This window comes from Meles meles, chromosome 11, assembly GCF_922984935.1.
Source record: "Meles meles chromosome 11, mMelMel3.1 paternal haplotype, whole genome shotgun sequence".
NCBI lineage: Eukaryota > Metazoa > Chordata > Mammalia > Carnivora > Mustelidae > Meles > Meles meles.
In genome coordinates, this window is record NC_060076.1 from 95,670,033 (window position 1) to 95,687,591 (window position 17,559).

At 42.9% G+C, this 17,559-nt stretch overlaps 1 protein-coding gene across 13 annotated transcripts in view; it reads right to left on the reverse strand.

The window, feature by feature from the left end:
- Positions 1-1,030: 1,030 nt before the first annotated feature.
- The window catches only part of LOC123952813 (F-box/WD repeat-containing protein 12-like), a 60,038-nt gene continuing 43,509 nt past the window's right edge, over positions 1,031-17,559 (reverse strand). For 11 of the 13 annotated variants that reach the window (XR_006820739.1, XR_006820737.1, XR_006820736.1 and 8 more), the window contains 2 exons: positions 3,380-3,490; positions 1,031-1,233 (listed from right to left, as the gene is read on the reverse strand). The gene's annotated coding sequence lies outside the window, so the exon portion shown is untranslated. Of the gene's footprint in view, positions 1,234-3,379; positions 3,491-16,647; positions 16,871-17,559 lie in introns of all 13 variants that reach the window. The other 2 variants (XR_006820731.1, XR_006820730.1) reach the window with 1 other exon arrangement.

Sequence of the window (17,559 nt, forward strand, 5' to 3'; positions counted from 1 at the left end):
AGTTTCACATGTAGTGTTCAGTGATTCATCAGCTGTGTAGAACATCCAGTGCTCAACACATCACATTCCCTATTAGTCCCCATCCCCACACCCACCTTTCTTTCCACAACCCTCCTTTCCTTCTCAGAATCAAGAATCTCTCTCATGGTTTGGCTCCTTGATTTCTTCCCATTCAGTTTTCCCTCCCTTCCTCTATTGTCCTCTACACTATTCCTTATTTCCACATTTGAATGAAACCATATAATTGTTTTTCTCTGCTTGACTTATTTCACTTAGCATAATCTCCTCCAGTTCCATCCATGTTGATGCGAATGGTAGCATCCTTTCTGACAGCTGAGTAATATTCCATTGTATATGTGGACCTCAACTTCTTTATCCATTTGTCTGTTGAAGGACATCTCGGCTCCTTCCACGGTTTGGCTATTGTGGACATTCCTGCTATTAACACTGGGGTGCATGTGGCCCTTCTTTTCACTACATCTGTATCTTTGGGGTAAATACCCAGTAGTGCAACTGCTGGGTCACAGGGTAGCTCTATTTTTAGTTTTTTGAGGAACCACCACACTGTTTTCCAAAGTGGCTGTACCACCGTGCATTCCCACCAACAGGATAGGAGGGTTCCCATTTTTCCACAGCCTCTCCAGCATTTGTTGTTTCTTGCCTTGTTAATTTTTGCCATTCTAACTGATATAAGGTGGTATCTCATTGTGGTTTTGATTTGAATTTCCCTGATGGCTAATGATGATGAACATCTTTTCATGTGTCTGTTAGCCATCAGTATGTCTTCATTGGAGAAGTGTCTGTTCATGTCTTTTGCCCCCCCCCTTTTTTTTACTTGATTGTCAGTTTTTTGGGTGCTGAATTTGAGTTCTTTATAGATCTTGGATATCAGCCCTTTGTCTGTAGTGTCATTTGCAAATATCTTCTCCCATTCTGTGGGTTGCCTCTTTGTTGACTGTTTCATTTGCTGTGCAGAAGGTTTTTATCTTGGTGAAGTCCCAGAAGTTCATTTTGTTTCCCTTGCCTTTGGAGCTGTGTCTTCAAAGAAGTTGCTGTGGCTGATGTGAAAGAGGTTACTGTCTATGTTCTCCTGTAGGATTTTGATGGATTCCTGTCTCATTGAGGTCTTTCATCCATTTAGAATATATCTTTGTGTAAGGTATAAGAGAATAGTTGAGTTTCGTTCTTCCGTATATAGTAGTCCAATTCTCCCAACACCATTTATTGAAGAGACTAACATCAAGGAAATAGAAATAATTATTAGAAATAATTATCAATAACTATATGCCAATAAATTAAGCAACCTGGGAGAAATGGATGCCTTCCTGGAAATCTATAAAACCATCTATGAGAAGCCCACAGTGAAAATCATTCTTAATGGGGAAAAACAGAACCTTTCTTTCCCTTAAGATCAGGAACATGACAAGGGTGCCCATTCTCACTACTATTGTTCAATATAGTACTAGAAGTCCTTGCAACAGCAGTCAGACAACAAAAGGAAATAAAAGGCATCTGAATCAGCAAAGAAGTCAAACTCTCACTCTTGGCAGATGACATGATACTCTATGTGGAAAACCCAAAAGACTCCACCCCAAAATTACTAGAATTCATACAGCAATTCACTAATGTGGCAGGATACAAAAATCAATGCAAAGAAATTGCTGCTTTTCTATACACTAACAATTAACTGTAGAAAGAGAAATTAAACAATTGACTCCATTTATGAAACTACCAAAAACCTTAAGATACCTTGGAATAAACCTAACCAAAGAGGAGAAGGACCTGTTCCCTTGGAACTACAGACACTTATGAAGGAAAGTGAAGAAGACGCAAAAAGATGGAAAAATAAACATTGTGAAAACGTCTGTGCTGCCCAGAGCAAGCTATACTTTCAATGCCATCCCGATCAAAATTCTACCGGCAATTTTCAAAGCACTGGAACAAACTATCCTAAAATTTATATGGAATTAGAAAAGACCCCAAATTTCCAAGGAAATACTGAAAAAGAAAAACAAAGCTGGGGGCATCATGTTGTCTGATTTCAAGTTATATTACAAAGCTGTGATCACTAAGACAGCATGGTATTGGCACAAAAACAGACACAAAGATCAAAGGAACAGAATAGAGAGCCCAGGGGCGCCTGGGTGGCTCAGTGGTTTAGGCCACTGCCTTCGGCTCAGGTCATGATCTCAGGGTCCTGGGATCGAGTCCCGCATCGGGCTCTCTGCTCGGCAGGGAGCCTGCTTCCCTCTCACTCTCTCTGCTTGCCTCTGTGCCTACTTGTGATCTCTGTCAAATAAATAAATAAAATCTTAAAAAAAAAAAAAAAAGAGAGCCCAGATATAGATCCTCAACTCTGGTCAAATAATCTTCGACAAAGCAGGAAAACAATCCAATGATTACAGTTTTGTAATACAGCTTGAAGTCTGGAATTGTGATGCCATCAGCTTTGGTTTTCTTTTTCAATATTCCTTTGGACATTTTTACATTTCTTTGTGTGTTCCAGTTACTTTCAAGAGGGTTCTATAGTTTTCTGAGTACAAACCCTTTGCCTCTTTGGTTAGGTTTATTCCTAGATACGTTACGATTTTGGCACAACTGTAAATAGGATCCACTCCATAAGTTCTCTTTCTTCATTCCCATTGTTAGTGTATAGAAATGCAACTGATTTCTGTGCATTGATTTGATATCCTGCCACGTTGCTGAATTGTATGAGTTCTAGCAATTTGGGAGTAGAGTCTTTTGGATTTTCCACATAGAGTATCATGTCCTCTGCAAAGTAAGTTTGACTTCTTCTTCACCAATTCAGATAGCTTTTATTTCTTTTTGTTTGTCTGCTGAAGCTAGGACTTCCAATACTATGTAGAAGAGTTGTGAGAATGGACATCCCTGTCATGTTCCTGACCTTAGGGGAAAAGCTCTCAGTTCTTTTTTTTATTTTTTAAAAGATTTTATTTATTTGACAGAGGGAGAAAGAGAAGCAGAGTGCCCGCTGAGCCGGGAGCCCAAAGTGGGCTCCATCCCAGGACCCTAGAATCATGACCTGAGCTGAAGGCAGACACTTAACTGACTGAGCCACCCAGGTGCCCCTCTGGATGATTTTTTGAAATGTGCATATGCTAAAGCTCAATCTTTGGACTGCCAAGTTCTATGCATTTGGCAGCTGCTTGGCATTCTGTATCTACCACTCCAGGATCATACAGGATAATCCCATCACCTAAAATTCCCCGAGGCTTCCCCTCTGCAATTAACCATTTCCCCTTCCCCCAGACCCTGTGAACAACCCATCTGGTTTTTTTGCCCCTAGTTTTGCTTTTCCCAGAATGTCATGTGAATACACTCACACAACATGTAGCTGTTTTGATCTGTGTTCACTCACCTAGCAAAATGTATTTCAGATTTCTTCATGTTGATGTGTGAATCAGTAGCTCAGTCCCTTTTTCGCCAAACAGTATCCCACTGGGTGTTCCACAGTTTATCCATTCACCTACTGAAAGACAACGTGGTTGCATCCAGTTTTTCACGATGAACAAAGGTGTGGTAAACATTGGTTTTCAGCAAATAGGTTTTTGTGTACCCTACATTTTAATTCGCTGAGGTAAATTACCTAGGAGTGTGATTAATTCAGAGTCCTATGGCAAGTCTGTGTTTAACTTTATGTAGAAACTGCCAACCTGTCTTCCAAAGTGGTTGCATGGAGTACTGGGGGTTATACACAAACAATGAATCATGGAAGACTACATCAAAAACTAATGATGTACTGTATGAATAACATAATAATCTCTTAATATTGAGCATATTTGCTGTGGGCTTTTCATAGATGCCTTTTGATATTGAGGTATATTCCCTCTATCCCTGGAAAGTTTTAATCAAGAGAGGTTGCTGTACTTTGTCAATGCTTTTTCTGCATCTGTTGAGAGGATCAGATGGTTCTTTATTTATGCAGTGTATCACACGGATTGATTTGCAATTGTTGAACCACCCTCACAGCCCAGGAACAAATCCCACCTGGTCGTGGTGAAGAATCCTTTTACTGTACTGTTGGATCCTCAGTAGGATACTAGCCAATGCTAGTGTCTAGTTGGGAATATTTGCTTCCATGTTTGTCAGAGATACTGATTTACAATTCTCCTTTTTGGTGGGGTCTTTGGTTTTCAGATCAAGGTAATGGATCCTGTATGCATTTTGGTCCATTTGCTAGAAAACTAGATCCCAAAATTATAAAGAAAAAAAACTATATATTGTCAAAAATAAATACAATGAAAGGATAGAATGTAACTGTAAAATGAAAATTAAAAGACAAAGGAATATAAACAGACAAGTGAGCAGAACAGAGCCCTATCCTAAGTGCAGTTTTGTCTGTTAGAAGAAGCTGCTCCCAAAAGAAAAACACATATATACAAAAATAAAATTAAATACAGTGAAAGGATAGAATGTAACTGTGAAGATGAAAAGTAAAAAAGATTTTTTTAAAAAGTTGATAAATGGGTTGAAAAACATTAAAATTGAATGACTCAAGAATCATGGGGGAAAAACCATAAATTCTTTATACTATTTTCCCCTAGTGCTAGAGTTATGCAGTTCTTTGTGATTGGAAAACTTGGTCTTGGCTGGATGTTTCTCCTGCTCTTCTGCAGAAGGGACTTGTTATGCTGATTCTCAGGTATCTTTGCCCTGGGCTGAACTGCACTGCCCTTCACAGAGGGTCAGGCTATGTAAATTGCTCCAGATTGTTCTCTGTGGCTTTTGTTCCCTGAAGGCTGTCCATGCTGCTTATTGGAGGACAATGAAAATGGCAACCTCCTGGGTACCTGGGTGGCTCAATCAGTTAAGCATCTACCTTTGACTCGGGTTGTGATCCCGGGGTCCCAAGATGGAGCCCCCCATCAGGCTCCCTGCTCAGCAGGGAGTCTGCTTCTCCCTCTGCCCCTCACCCTGATTGTGCTCTCTCTCACTCTCTCAAATAGATAAAAATCTTTTTTAAAAAATGGCAGCTTCCCAGTCTCCAGCCCCAGAACTGAAAGCGTGGAGCCCCACTTCTCACCATACCCTCAAAGAAAAGCAATGACTCACTCCTCTCTCCTTAGTCTCTGTCTGCACTCCATGTTCACCCAGCCTGTGACTGAGTGTTTCAATGTCATTTGACCCCATTTTAAGTCTCCAAACCCTGTGAACTCCTGTAGCACACACCTGTGCCTTTCCTCCCCGGGGAAGGCGGGGGTGGGGGGGTGGTCTTGCAATGGTTCTGTTGCTTGCTGGGCCTCTGCTCAAAGAGCAGTGGCCTGATCATGGTGTGGTTCATGGTTTATGGCAACCCTAAGCTGAAAGCCCACTCGTGGTTAAGCTGATTGCCTCCAGCTTTCGCCGCTCTGATGCCTGCGAGCTTTGCCACACTCAGGCACCCCAGCTCCTTCTGTGACCCTGAGGATCCGGAGACCACATTGTCCCACCTAGGATTCCAACCCATTTCACCACCTGAGCACCTTTCAGGCAGGGACATCCCTCAGTGGAGCAGAGTACTGAAAGTTCTGATTTTATGCTCCACTGCTATAATCTGGTAGTCGGCTGACAAGAGGCTCCCTCCCCGCCCCCAGTTTATCTTCTCGTATGTCGCCTCAGATTCACTGTCCCATATTGCCTACCTTCCAGAAAGTGGTCACTTTTCTCTTCATAGAGTATCAGCTATTCTTTTCTTAGATATCCAGTTGCGTTCACAAGTATTCAGAATGATCTGATAGCTATCTAGCTGTGCTCTTGGGATCATGCAAAACTAAGGTCTCCTACTCCTCTGCTATCCTGGACTATGTCCTATGTTTTGACATCTTAACATTAAATCTTCCAGTCCACGAACACAGGATTTCTTTCCATTTATTTGTGTCTTTTTTCCTTTAGCAACATTTTGTAATTCTCAGCATACAAATCCTAAATAAGATTTAAGTACTATCCCAATACCAAAACCAGATAAAGAATCCACTAAAAAGAGAACTACAGGCCAATATTCCTGGTGAACACAGATGCAAAAAATCTCAATAAAAAACCAGGATGTAAAATGTGCAATACATTTAAAAAATCATTCACCATGATAAAGTGGGATTTATTTCTGGGTTGCAAGGGTGGTTCAATTTCACAAATCAATCAACATGACCTACCACATTAATAAAAGAAAAGAAACATGGTCATTTCAATAGATGAAGAAATTTATCTTTAATAGATACAGAAATGTGTTGATAATGCCAACATCCATTTATGATTAAAAACCCTCAACACAATAGGTTTAGAGGGAACATACCTAAATAATAAAGGGCACAATGTAGAACCCCAGTATCATACTTAATCAGGAAAAACTGAAAGCTTTAACCCTAAAGTCAGGAACAGGACAAAGATGTCCACTCTTGCCACTTTTATTCAACTAGTACTAGGAGTCCTAGCCACCGCAATCAGATAAGAAAAAGGGAAAAAAAAAATGCATCCAAAATGGTAAGGAAGAAGTAAATCTTTCACTATACGCAGATGATATAATACTATAGAGAAAGCTAACCCTAAAGACTCCACCAAAAATCTACTAGAACTGATAAATTCAGTAAAGTTGCAAAATACAAATTCAATGTCCAGAAGTCTGCTGCATTTCTATACACTAATAATGAAGCAAGCAGAAAGAGAAAATAAGAAAACAACTCCATTTACAATTGTCATAAAATAATAAAAATATCAAAATAATAAAATATCAAATAAACTTAAGGAAGTGAAAGACTTGTACTCTGAAAACTATGAAACACTGATAAAAGAAATTAAAGATGACAAAAAGAGATAGTAATAAGTTATTCCATGCTCCTGGATTAGAAAAACAAATTCTGTTAATATGTCTGTACTTCACAAAGCAGTCTACAAATTTAATGCAATACCTATCAAAATACCTCCAGCATTTTTCACAGAAGTAGAATTTAAAAAGTCCTAAAATCTATATGGAACCACATACTTTGAATAGCTAAAGTAATTCTGAAAAAGAAAACCAAAGGTGGAGGCATCACAGTTCCGACTTCAAGCTGTATTACAAAGCCGTAATCATCAAGATAGTATAGTACTGGCACAAACACACACACACAGATCAATGGAAGAGAAGAATACAGTAATGGACGCTCAACTCTCTATAGCCAACTGATCTTTGTCAAAGCAAGAAAGAATATCTAGTGGAAAAAAGTCTCTTCAATAAATGGTGCTAGGAAAATTGGACACCAACATACAGAAGAATGAAATTGTACTACTTTCTTACACCATACGCAAAAATAAAAGTGGACGCAAGACCGAAATGTGAGATGGGAGACCTTCAGAATCCTAGAGGAGAATGCAGGCAGCAACCTCTCTGACCTCAGCCACAACAACTTCTTACTAGACAAGACTTCGAAGGCAAGGGAAACAAAAGCAAAAATGAACTACTGGGACTTCAACAAGATAAAAAGCTTTTGCAAGCAAAGGAAACAGTCAACACAACTAAAAGGCAACATACAGAATGGGAAAAGATATTTGCAAATGTCTTCAGATAAAGGGCTAGTATCCATATAAAGAACTTATCAAACTCAACACCCAAAGAACAAAAATCCAGTCAAGAAATGGGCAGAAGGCATGAACAGATACTTCTCCAAGGAAGACCTACAGATGGCCAACAGTCAAATGAGGAAATGCTCCATATCACTTTCCATCAGGGAACTACAAATCAAAACCACAATGAGATACCACCTCACACCAGTCATTATGGCTAAAATTAACACATCAGGAAACAACAGATGTTGACAAGGATGTGGAGAAAGGGGAACCCTCTTAGGCTATGACCTTAGACTTAGACCTGGGTATGCATGCAGGCATACCACACTGGAGAACAGTATGGAGGTTCCTCAAAAGTTAAAAATAGAGAAACCGTGTGACCCAGCAATTTCACTACTGGGTATTTATTCAAAGCACACAGACATAGTGATTTAAAGGGACACATGCACCCCACTGTTTATAGCAGCGATGTCCACAATAGCCAAACTCTGGAAAAGAGCCCAGATGTATATTGACAGATTAATGGGTAAAGATGTGGTTGGTATACATATACAATGGAATATTACTCAGCTGTAGAAAAGAATGAAATCATGCCATCTGTAACAATGTGGATGGAACTAGAGGTTATTACACTAAGCAAAGTAAGTCAGGAAGACAAATACCGTATGATTTGACTCATATATGGAGTTGAAGAAACAAAACAGATGAATGTAGGGGAAGGAAAGGAAAAGATGAAAACAGGGAGACAAACCATAAGACTCTTAACAACAGGAAATAAACTGAGAGTTACTGGAGGAGAGGTGGGTGGGGGATGGAATAATTGGGCGATAAGCATTAAGGAGGGCACTTTATGAGCACTGGGTGTTGTATATAACTGATGAATCACTAAATTCTACCTCTGACACTACTAAGACCCTGTATGTTAGTTAAAATGAATTTTAAAATTTTTTTAAGAAAAAAGAAGCTAGAAGTATCAATTCTAGGCTTAAAGTGATATTACAAAGCTGTATTGATCAAATAGTATATACTGATCAAAATAGTATGGTAGTGAAATAGGCACATAGGTAAATAGAACAGAAGAGAAAACCCAGTTATACACCAACAGTTATATGGCAAATTAATCTTTGACCAAGCAAAAAGAATATCCAATGGGAAAAAAGTCTCTTCAATAAATGGTGTTGGGAAAACTAGGTGGCTACATGCAAAAAAATGAAACCAGCCCACTTTCTTACACTATATACAAAAGTAAATTCAAAGTGTGTCAAAGACCTAATGTGAAACATGAACCCATAAAAATCCTAGAAGAGAATACAGGCAGTAATTCCCTTGACATCAGCCATAAGAATCTCTTTCTAGATATGTCTCCTGAAGCAGGGGAAATAAAAGCAAAAATAAACTACTGGGATTACACTATTCCTGGGATGCAAGGGGTGGTTCAGTATTTGCAAATCAATAAATGTGTTAGATCACATTAATAAAAGACAAAAACCATATGATCCTCTCAACTGATGCAGAAAAATCACTTGACAAAATACAGTATCTTTCCTTAATTAAAAAAGTCTTCAAAGTTTTGGGATACAGGGAACATACATACCTCAATATCATAAAAGCCATCTATGAAAACCCTACATCGAATATCATTCTCAAGGGGAAAAACTGAGGGCTTTTCTCCTAAGGTCAGGAACATGACAGGGATGCCTACTCTCACCTGCTATTGTTTAATGTAGTACGAGAAGTCCTAGCCTCAGCAATCAGACAACAGAAAGAAATGAAAGGCATTCAAATTGGCAAAGAAGTCAAACTGTCACTCTTGCAGATGACATGATAATTTATGGGAAAAACCCAAAAGACTCCACCCAAAATTGCTAGAACCCATACAGGAATTCAGCAATGTGACAGGATACAAAATCAATGCAAAGAAATCAGCTGCATTTCTATACACTAACAATGTGACAAAGCTGGGGCATCACATTGACTGATTTCAAGCTATATTACAAAGCTGTGATCACCAAGACAGCATGGTACTGGCACAAAAACAGACACACAGACTAATGGAACAGAAGAGCCCAGATATGGACCCTCAACTCTATGGTCAACAAACATTCGACAGAGCAGGAAAAAATATCCAATGGAAAAAAGACAGTCTCTTCAATAAATGGTGCTGGGAAAATTGGACGATTATATACAGAAGAATGAAACTCAACCAGTCTCTTACACCATACACAAAGATAAACTCTAAATGGATGAAAGGCCTCAATGAGACAGGAATCCATCAAAATCCTAGAGGAGAAGATAGGCAGTAACCTCTTCGACATCAGCCACAGCAACTTCTTTCAAGACACAGTTCCAAAGGCAAGGGAAACAAAAGCGAAAATGAACTTCTGGGACTTCATCAAGATAGAAGTCTTCTGCACAGTAAATGAAACAGTCAACAAAACAAAGAGGCAACCCACAGAATGGGAGAAGATATTCACAAATGACATTATAGAAAAAGGGCTGATATCCAAGATCTATAAAGAACTTCTCAAACTCAACACCCAAAAAACTGATAATCAAGTCAAAAAATGGGCAGAAGACATGAACAGTCATTTTTCCAAAGAAGACATACAAATGGCTGACAAATTAAAAAATACTCAACATCATTAGCCTTCAGGGAAATTCAAATCCAAACCATGCTGAGATACCACCTTACACCAGTTAGAATGGCAAAAATTGACAAGGCAAGAAACAACAGATGTTGGAAAGATTGTGGAGAAAGGGGAACTCTACTACCCTGTTGGTGGGAATGCAAGGTGGTACAGCCACTTTGGAAAACAGTGTGGAGGTTCCTCAAAAAACTAGAAATAGAGGGGCGCCTGGGTGGCTCAGTGGTTTAAGCCTCTGCCTTCGGCTCAGGTCATGATCTCAGGGTCCTGGGATCAAGCCCCGCATCGGGCTCTCTGCTCAGTGGGGAGCCTGTTTCTCCCTCTCTCTCTGTCTGCCTCTCTGCCTACTTGTGACCTCTCTCTCTGTCAAATAAATAAATAAAATATTAAAAAAAAAACAAAACTAGAAATAGAACTTCTCTATGACCCAGCAGTTGCACTACTGGGTACTTACCCCAAAGATACAGATGTAGTGAAAAGAAGGGCCATGTGCACCCCAATGTTCATAGCAGGAATGTCCACAATAGCCAGACTGTAGAAGGAGCTGAGATGTCCTTCAACAAACGAATGGATAAAGAAGATGTGGTCCATATATATAATGGAATTTTACTCAGCCATCAGAAAGCGTGAATACCCAACATTTGCCCAACATGGATAGTACTGGAGGAGATTATGCTAAGTGAAATAAATCAAGCAGAGAAAGACACTTATCATACGGTTTCACTTATTTGTGGAACATAGGAACTAGCATGAAGGACACTGGGAGAAGGAAGGGAAAAATGAAGGGGGGGAAGCAGAGGGGGAGATGAACCATGAGAGACTATGGATTCTGGGAAACAAACTGAGGGGTTTAGAGGGGAAAGGGGTGAGGGGATGGGTTAGTTCAGTGATAGGTATTAAGGAGGGCACATGTTGCATGGAGCACTGGGTATTATATGCAAACAATGAATCACAGAACACTGCATCAAAAAACTAATGATGTACTATGGCTAACATAATAAAAAAATTGTAAAACAAAAAAACAATGCTGTCATCATCATGTCAGTATGGTACTGGCACAAAAACAAACCAGATCAATGAGCAGAATAGAGAACCCAGAAATGGACCCTCAACTCTATAGTCAGCTAATCTTTGACAAAGCAGGAAAGAATATTCAATGGAAAAAAGTCTCTTCAACAAATGGTGTTGGGTAAATTGGACAGCCACATGCAGAAGAATGAAACTGGACCATTTCCTTACACCACACACAAAAAGACTCAAAATGGATGAAAGACGTAAATTGTGACAGGAATCCATTAAAATCCTACAGGAGGAGATGGGCAGCAACTTCTGTGAGACCTTGGCTGCAGCAATTACTTGTTAGACAGGTCTCCAGAGGCAAGGGAATAAAAGCAAAAATGAACTATTGGGACTTCATCAAGGTAAAAAACTTTTCACAGCAAAGGAACTAGCTGACAGAAGCAGAAGAGAATTGACAGAATGAGAGAAGCTATTTGCAAATGTCGTATGACACAGCACTAGTATCCAATATCTACGAAGAATTTACCAAACCCAATAATGAAAGGATAAATAATCCAATCAAGAAACGGGCAGTATACATGAACAGACATTTCTCAAAGAAGACATACAGATGGCCAAGAGACACATGAAAAAATTCTCAGTATCACCTGGCATGAGGGAAATACAAATCAAAACCACACTGAGACACCACCTCACACCGGTCAGATTGGATAAAATTAACAAGTCAGGAAACAGATGTTGGGGAGGATGTGCAAAAAAGGAAACCTTTCTACACTTTTGGTGAGAATGTAAGCTGGCACAGCCAGTCTATAAAATACTTTGGAGTTCCCTCAAAAAGTTGAAAATAGCTAACCTACAGCCCAGCAATTACACTATAAGGTATTTACCCCAGAGATATAGATGTAGTGATCCGGAGGGGCACTTACATCCCAACGTTTATAGCAGCAATGTCCACCATAGCCAAACTATGGAAAGGGCCCTGATGTCCACGGATGGATGAACTGACGAAGAAGATGTGGTATGTATGTATGTATGTATGTGTACATGATGGAATACCACTCAGCCATCAAAAAGTGAAATTCTGGGTGCCTGGGTGGCTCAGTTGGTTAAGCGGCTGCCTTTTGCTCAGGTCACGGTCCCAGGATTTAGACCCGCATCAGACTCCCAGCTTAGTGGAGAGCCTGCTTCTCCCTCTCCCTCTGCTTGCTGCTCTACTTGTGCTCTCTGTCAAATAAATAAAATCTTTTTTTAAAAAAAGTGAAATCTTGACATCTGGAACAACGTGGTTGGAACTAGAGGGTATTATGCTAAGCAAAATAAGTCAGAAAGACAATTATATGATCTCATATGTGGAATTTAAGAAAACATGACCATAGGGGAAGAGAGGGAAAAAAAAGACAAAATTAGGGAGACAAACCATAAGAGACTTTTTTTTTTTTAAGATTTTATTTATTTGACAGAGATCGCAAGTAGGCAGAGAGACAGGCAGAGAAAGTGGGGGAAACAGGCTCCCTGCTGAGCAGAGCGCCCAATGCGGGGCTCAATGCCAGGACCCTGGGATCATGACCTGAGCCGAAGGCAGAGGCTTAACCCACTGAGCCACCCAGGCGCCCCACCATAAGAGACTCTTAATCATAGGAAAAAACAGGGTGTTGTTGGAGGGAAGGGATTGGGGTAACTGGGTGATGGACACTAAGGAAGGCACATGATGTAAGCAGCATCGGGTACTATATAAGACAAATCATTGACCTCTACCTCTGAAACTAATAATATATTTTGTTAATTTAAATTTTAAAAAATTACATTATGTATGTATTATGTACAATTAAAAAAATTACATTATGTGTGTATTATGCACAATGAAAGTTCCTATAAAGAAAAGCCAACAACCAAATGGCTTTTGGCTTGTGAGTTCTGCCAGACATTTGAAAGAACAGCACCAATTATTCATAAATTCTTAAAGCGGGTAAGACACTTCCCAACTGATTCTAGCGAGGCCAGCATTATCTTAATACTGAAACCACACAAAGGAGTTTGGTCCGAGATGACAACACAGGAAGACCCTGAGCTCACCCCCTCACCGAATACATGAAGATACACATATTCATAGAACGGCTCCTCCTGAGGAACTAAGGGCTCACAGCAGCTTCTAAACAACTGAAGACTAAACAGCCAAAGAAAACTGTAAGAGCTGCAGATCTGGGAGCGAAGGGAGTACCTACCCTGATGCTGCGGACCGCAGGGGGAGAAACAGTAGAGAGGGACTGGAGACAAATCCGTCTGTCCTCGGACACAAAAAGAAAGCTGCAATAAGAGAGCAACTAGCATATAAAAGGGACGACGCTTGAACTTTGCCAAATGGCAGAGAGGCTGCAGAAATTCTCTCTGGGTTGGAGGTACGGAGACAGACGTGGTTTACACTCCCTCGTCAACCTTAAAAGCCAGACTACAGCAGGTCTGGATGCCACAGCTGGCTTGCCACCTCCGTGAGCCCCGCGTCCACAAGTCCAGACCAGACCCAGCTGTGCTATGGCAAGAGGAAACAGCAGCTGGCATATACAGCCGCCCCAGCACCCCAGAGCTGCTGAAACACTCTCCGGGCGGGAGGGGCTGAGAGGCCTGGTCAACACTCCCTTCCCCCCCAAACAAAGACCAGAGCACAGTACGGGTGCCCTAAGCAGCCTGCCGCCTCCGAAAGTACAACACTCCTAGCCCACACCAACCGCAACTGCCCCACCAGACTGGCCACAGAATGGTGCACACCAGGAAACCTCGGGCTTGCACCCAGGTGGGCTTCAGCTGTCTTACCAGGTCACCCTCAGTGTTGAGAGCGCCAGGGTCATCTGGCTTGCAAGCATTTCAGCTTTGGCTATCCTGCCCGCCGGGGTGTATTTCGTACAGAAAGCCCACAGACCGCCTCAGCCCACTCCCACTTCAGCTGTCCTGCTAGGGTGCCCCTGTGCGGAGCACCCCAGGACCTGCTGGCCTGTAGCGCACCTCGGCTCCAGCTGCCCCCCCCCGTCATACCGTCCGTGCAGACAGTCCTGAAATGTCCATTTACAGCCACTGCACTTTCTCCTGCCAAGGTGTCCTCTGTGCATGAGCCCCAGGTCTCCCCAGCTTCGGTCCACTTTCGTTTCAGCGACCCTACAAGTGTGGCCTCTGCACAGAGAGCTCAGAGACCTCCTGGCCCTCACACTGTTTCAGCTCTGGCCACCCCGCCAGAACACCCCCTGCACAGTGCCTTCAGATACCCAAGCGTGCACCCATTTCAGCTCCAGCTATCCTGCTTGGGTGCCCTGTGTGCATGGCATGCTGGGACGCCCTAGCCTGCATTCGCTTCAGCTTTTGCTGCCTGGCAGGGTGCCGGCTGCACAGACAGAGCCACAGGCTCCCCCGGCTTACACTCAATTCAGCGTTACCTGTCGTGCAGGGTACCCTCTGCATGGACCTCCTGCCTTGCACACCACCTCAGCTCCAGCTCTACCACGGCACCCCCAGCATGGAGAACCCTGAGAATGCCTGACGTGCACTTGCTTCAGTTTCAGTGATCTTTCCAGAGTGCCCTCATTGCTCAGAACCTTGGGACTCCTCAGTCTCCACCCACTTAAGCTTTAGCTAATTTGCCAGGGCGCCTGCTGCATGGAACTCTAAAGCCCTGAGATCTGACCGATATCATTTTTCACCCTGCCAGGCCACCTTCTGTGTGAAGAGCCCTGGGACATCTCACATAACACCCATTTCAGCTTCAGCTTTCCTGCCAAAGTGCCCTCTGTGTGCAGAGCTTCAAGACACCGGAGCAGGCAGCCCCTTTAGACCTAGCTATCTCGCGAGGGCACCTGCTGCACGGAGGGCCCAGGGACCTCACTGACCGGCATCCATTTCAGCTAAAGCTGATAGCAGGACAGGGTTCCAACGTGGGCCCCCAGCCAATGCCAGCCACAGCTGCAGCCAGCAGAAGTCACACACATTCTACCTAGGGGACAGCCAGACGCTGGGTCACCATTCAGATCTGCAGGGGAGATAAACAGGTTCCCAAACAAAACATAATGGAGTTTATCACCACTGAACCAGCCTTGTAAGAAATGCTACCGGAGTCCTGAGATGGCGGCAGATTAGGGGGACCTTAGTCTCTCCTAGCCCACAAGCCGCGCTAGACAACTATCAAATCAGACTAAATACCCCAGAAAACGACTGGAAGACTGAACAAAATGTCAACTAAAGTTAGAGAAAAGTCCACATCAAAGAAGGTGGGAAGTTTGGAGACACGGTTTAGGGGAGAAAGGGATCACAGGGAGGGTGGGAGGGAGGCAGCTGTGACTGGGGAGAAGGGCCAGAGAGAGAAGCACATGGTAGAATGAGTAAGAACATCTTGCCCAAAGCCAGTGGCTTGGACTATGAGAAGGCTGAACTTCGTTTGTTCCTGCAACCAGTGGCACGCAGAGCCTGGAGTTTTAAAGGTCAGCAGGTTTGGCTGGGGTAGAGCCCAGGATGGGGGGCTGGGGAGCACTGCACTGCTCCTGGAGAGAAGGCAGACAGCATGGACACAGAGATCTGAAAAACACTGCGGGCACACTGGGGGCAGATTATTTGCTTTTCCTGGGAGTGCCTTCCTGAGAGACAGCACTCACCGAGTCCCCTCTGACAACAAAGGAGTTGGCTAACACCCTTTCCCTCTGCCACACCTTGGCGTAAACACCGAGCCACCTGCAGAAAGCGGCACAGCACCAACAGCAGCTGCCTGCCTTGATCACATCAAGTTCCATCCCTTGTGCCCTGGTGTGACTGCCCTTCTAAGTCAGGCTTGCCTCCGTCCCAGCACAGCAGCCCCCACCCCCCAGGAGGCCAGCGCAGGCCTCTGCCAACACCATGTCCCTAAAGCCCAGTGTTTTATTTTTTTTAAGATTTTATTCATTTATTTGACAGATCACAAGTAGGCAGAGAGAGAGGGGGAAGCAGGCTCCCCGCCGAGCAGAGAGCCCAATGCAGGGCTCAATCCCAGGATCCCGAGATCACAACCTGAGCCGAAGGCAGAGGCCCCAACCTCCTGAGCACCCAGGCGGCCCCACTAAAGCCTAGTGTTTCAAAGGTCGGCAGGCGGCTAGGATAGAGCCCAGAGGGCACTGCACTGCTCTGGGAGAGAAGGCGGACAAACATTCTGGGGGAAGACAGCACCGAAACAGCTACTTGAAAAACACTCGGGGCACACAGGGATGAGACTATTTGCTCTTTTTAGAGGTGTCTTCTGAGAAGCAACATTCATGGAGCTACCTCTGTGGGGACAAAGGAGCTGGCTAGCACCATTTCCCACACACGCCCCTCAGCATAACCACAGAGCCACCCTGGGAAGCAGCGCAGCACTTACAACGGCTGCCCAACTTGCTGACACCAAGCCCCGCCCGCCCTGTTCTCTAGGGGGCCTGCCCTTTTCAGTTACGCTTACCTCAGTCCCAGCGCGGTAGGCCCTTCCCACAAACAGCAGCACAAACCCCTGCCCACACATATTCCAACCAAAGAGTTCTGCAGGGGTTCAGTCCTGATGGAGGTGGTGTCAGGTCTCATTTCCACAAGCACAACAGAGCACACCTAGTTAAAACTTGACACGTTCGGGCATGGGAACAAACACTGCCCCCAGCAGGCAAGGGCAGCCTCTGCAGACAACTCGCCTGAAGGATAGAGCAGCAAAATCAGAACAGCAGAGTGAGCATTCAGCACATAAATTCCTAGAAAGAGGAAGAAATAGAAAACTTGAACACACTGATAACCAGCAAAGAAATTGAATCACTGATCAAAAAACTCCCAAACAACAAAAGTCGAGGGCCACATGGCTTCATATGTGAATTCTACCAGACCTTTAAAGATCAGTTAATACCTATTCTTCTCAAACTGTTTAAAAAAAAAAGGAAGACTTCCAAATTCATTCCATGGAGCCAGCATTAACCCTGATATCAAAACCAGATAAAGACTCCACTAAAAAAGAAATCTACAGGCCGGTATCCCTTGTGAACATGGATGCAAAAATTCTCAATAAAATACTAAGTGAGTCCAACAACACACTTTAAAAAATCATTCATCATTATCAAACAGGATTTATTCCTGGATTGTAAGGGCAGTTTAGTATTCGCAAATCAATCAGTGTGATACACATTAATAAAAGGACCAAGAATCATATGAGCCTCTCAATAGATACAGAAAAAGCATCTGATGAAGTACATCCATTCGTGATTAAAAAAAAAAAAAAAAACACTCAACAAAGCAGGTTTAGAGGGAACATACCTCAACATAATAAAGACCACCTATGAAGAAGCCACAGTTACTATCTTCCTCAATGGGGAACAACTGAGAGCCCTTTTTC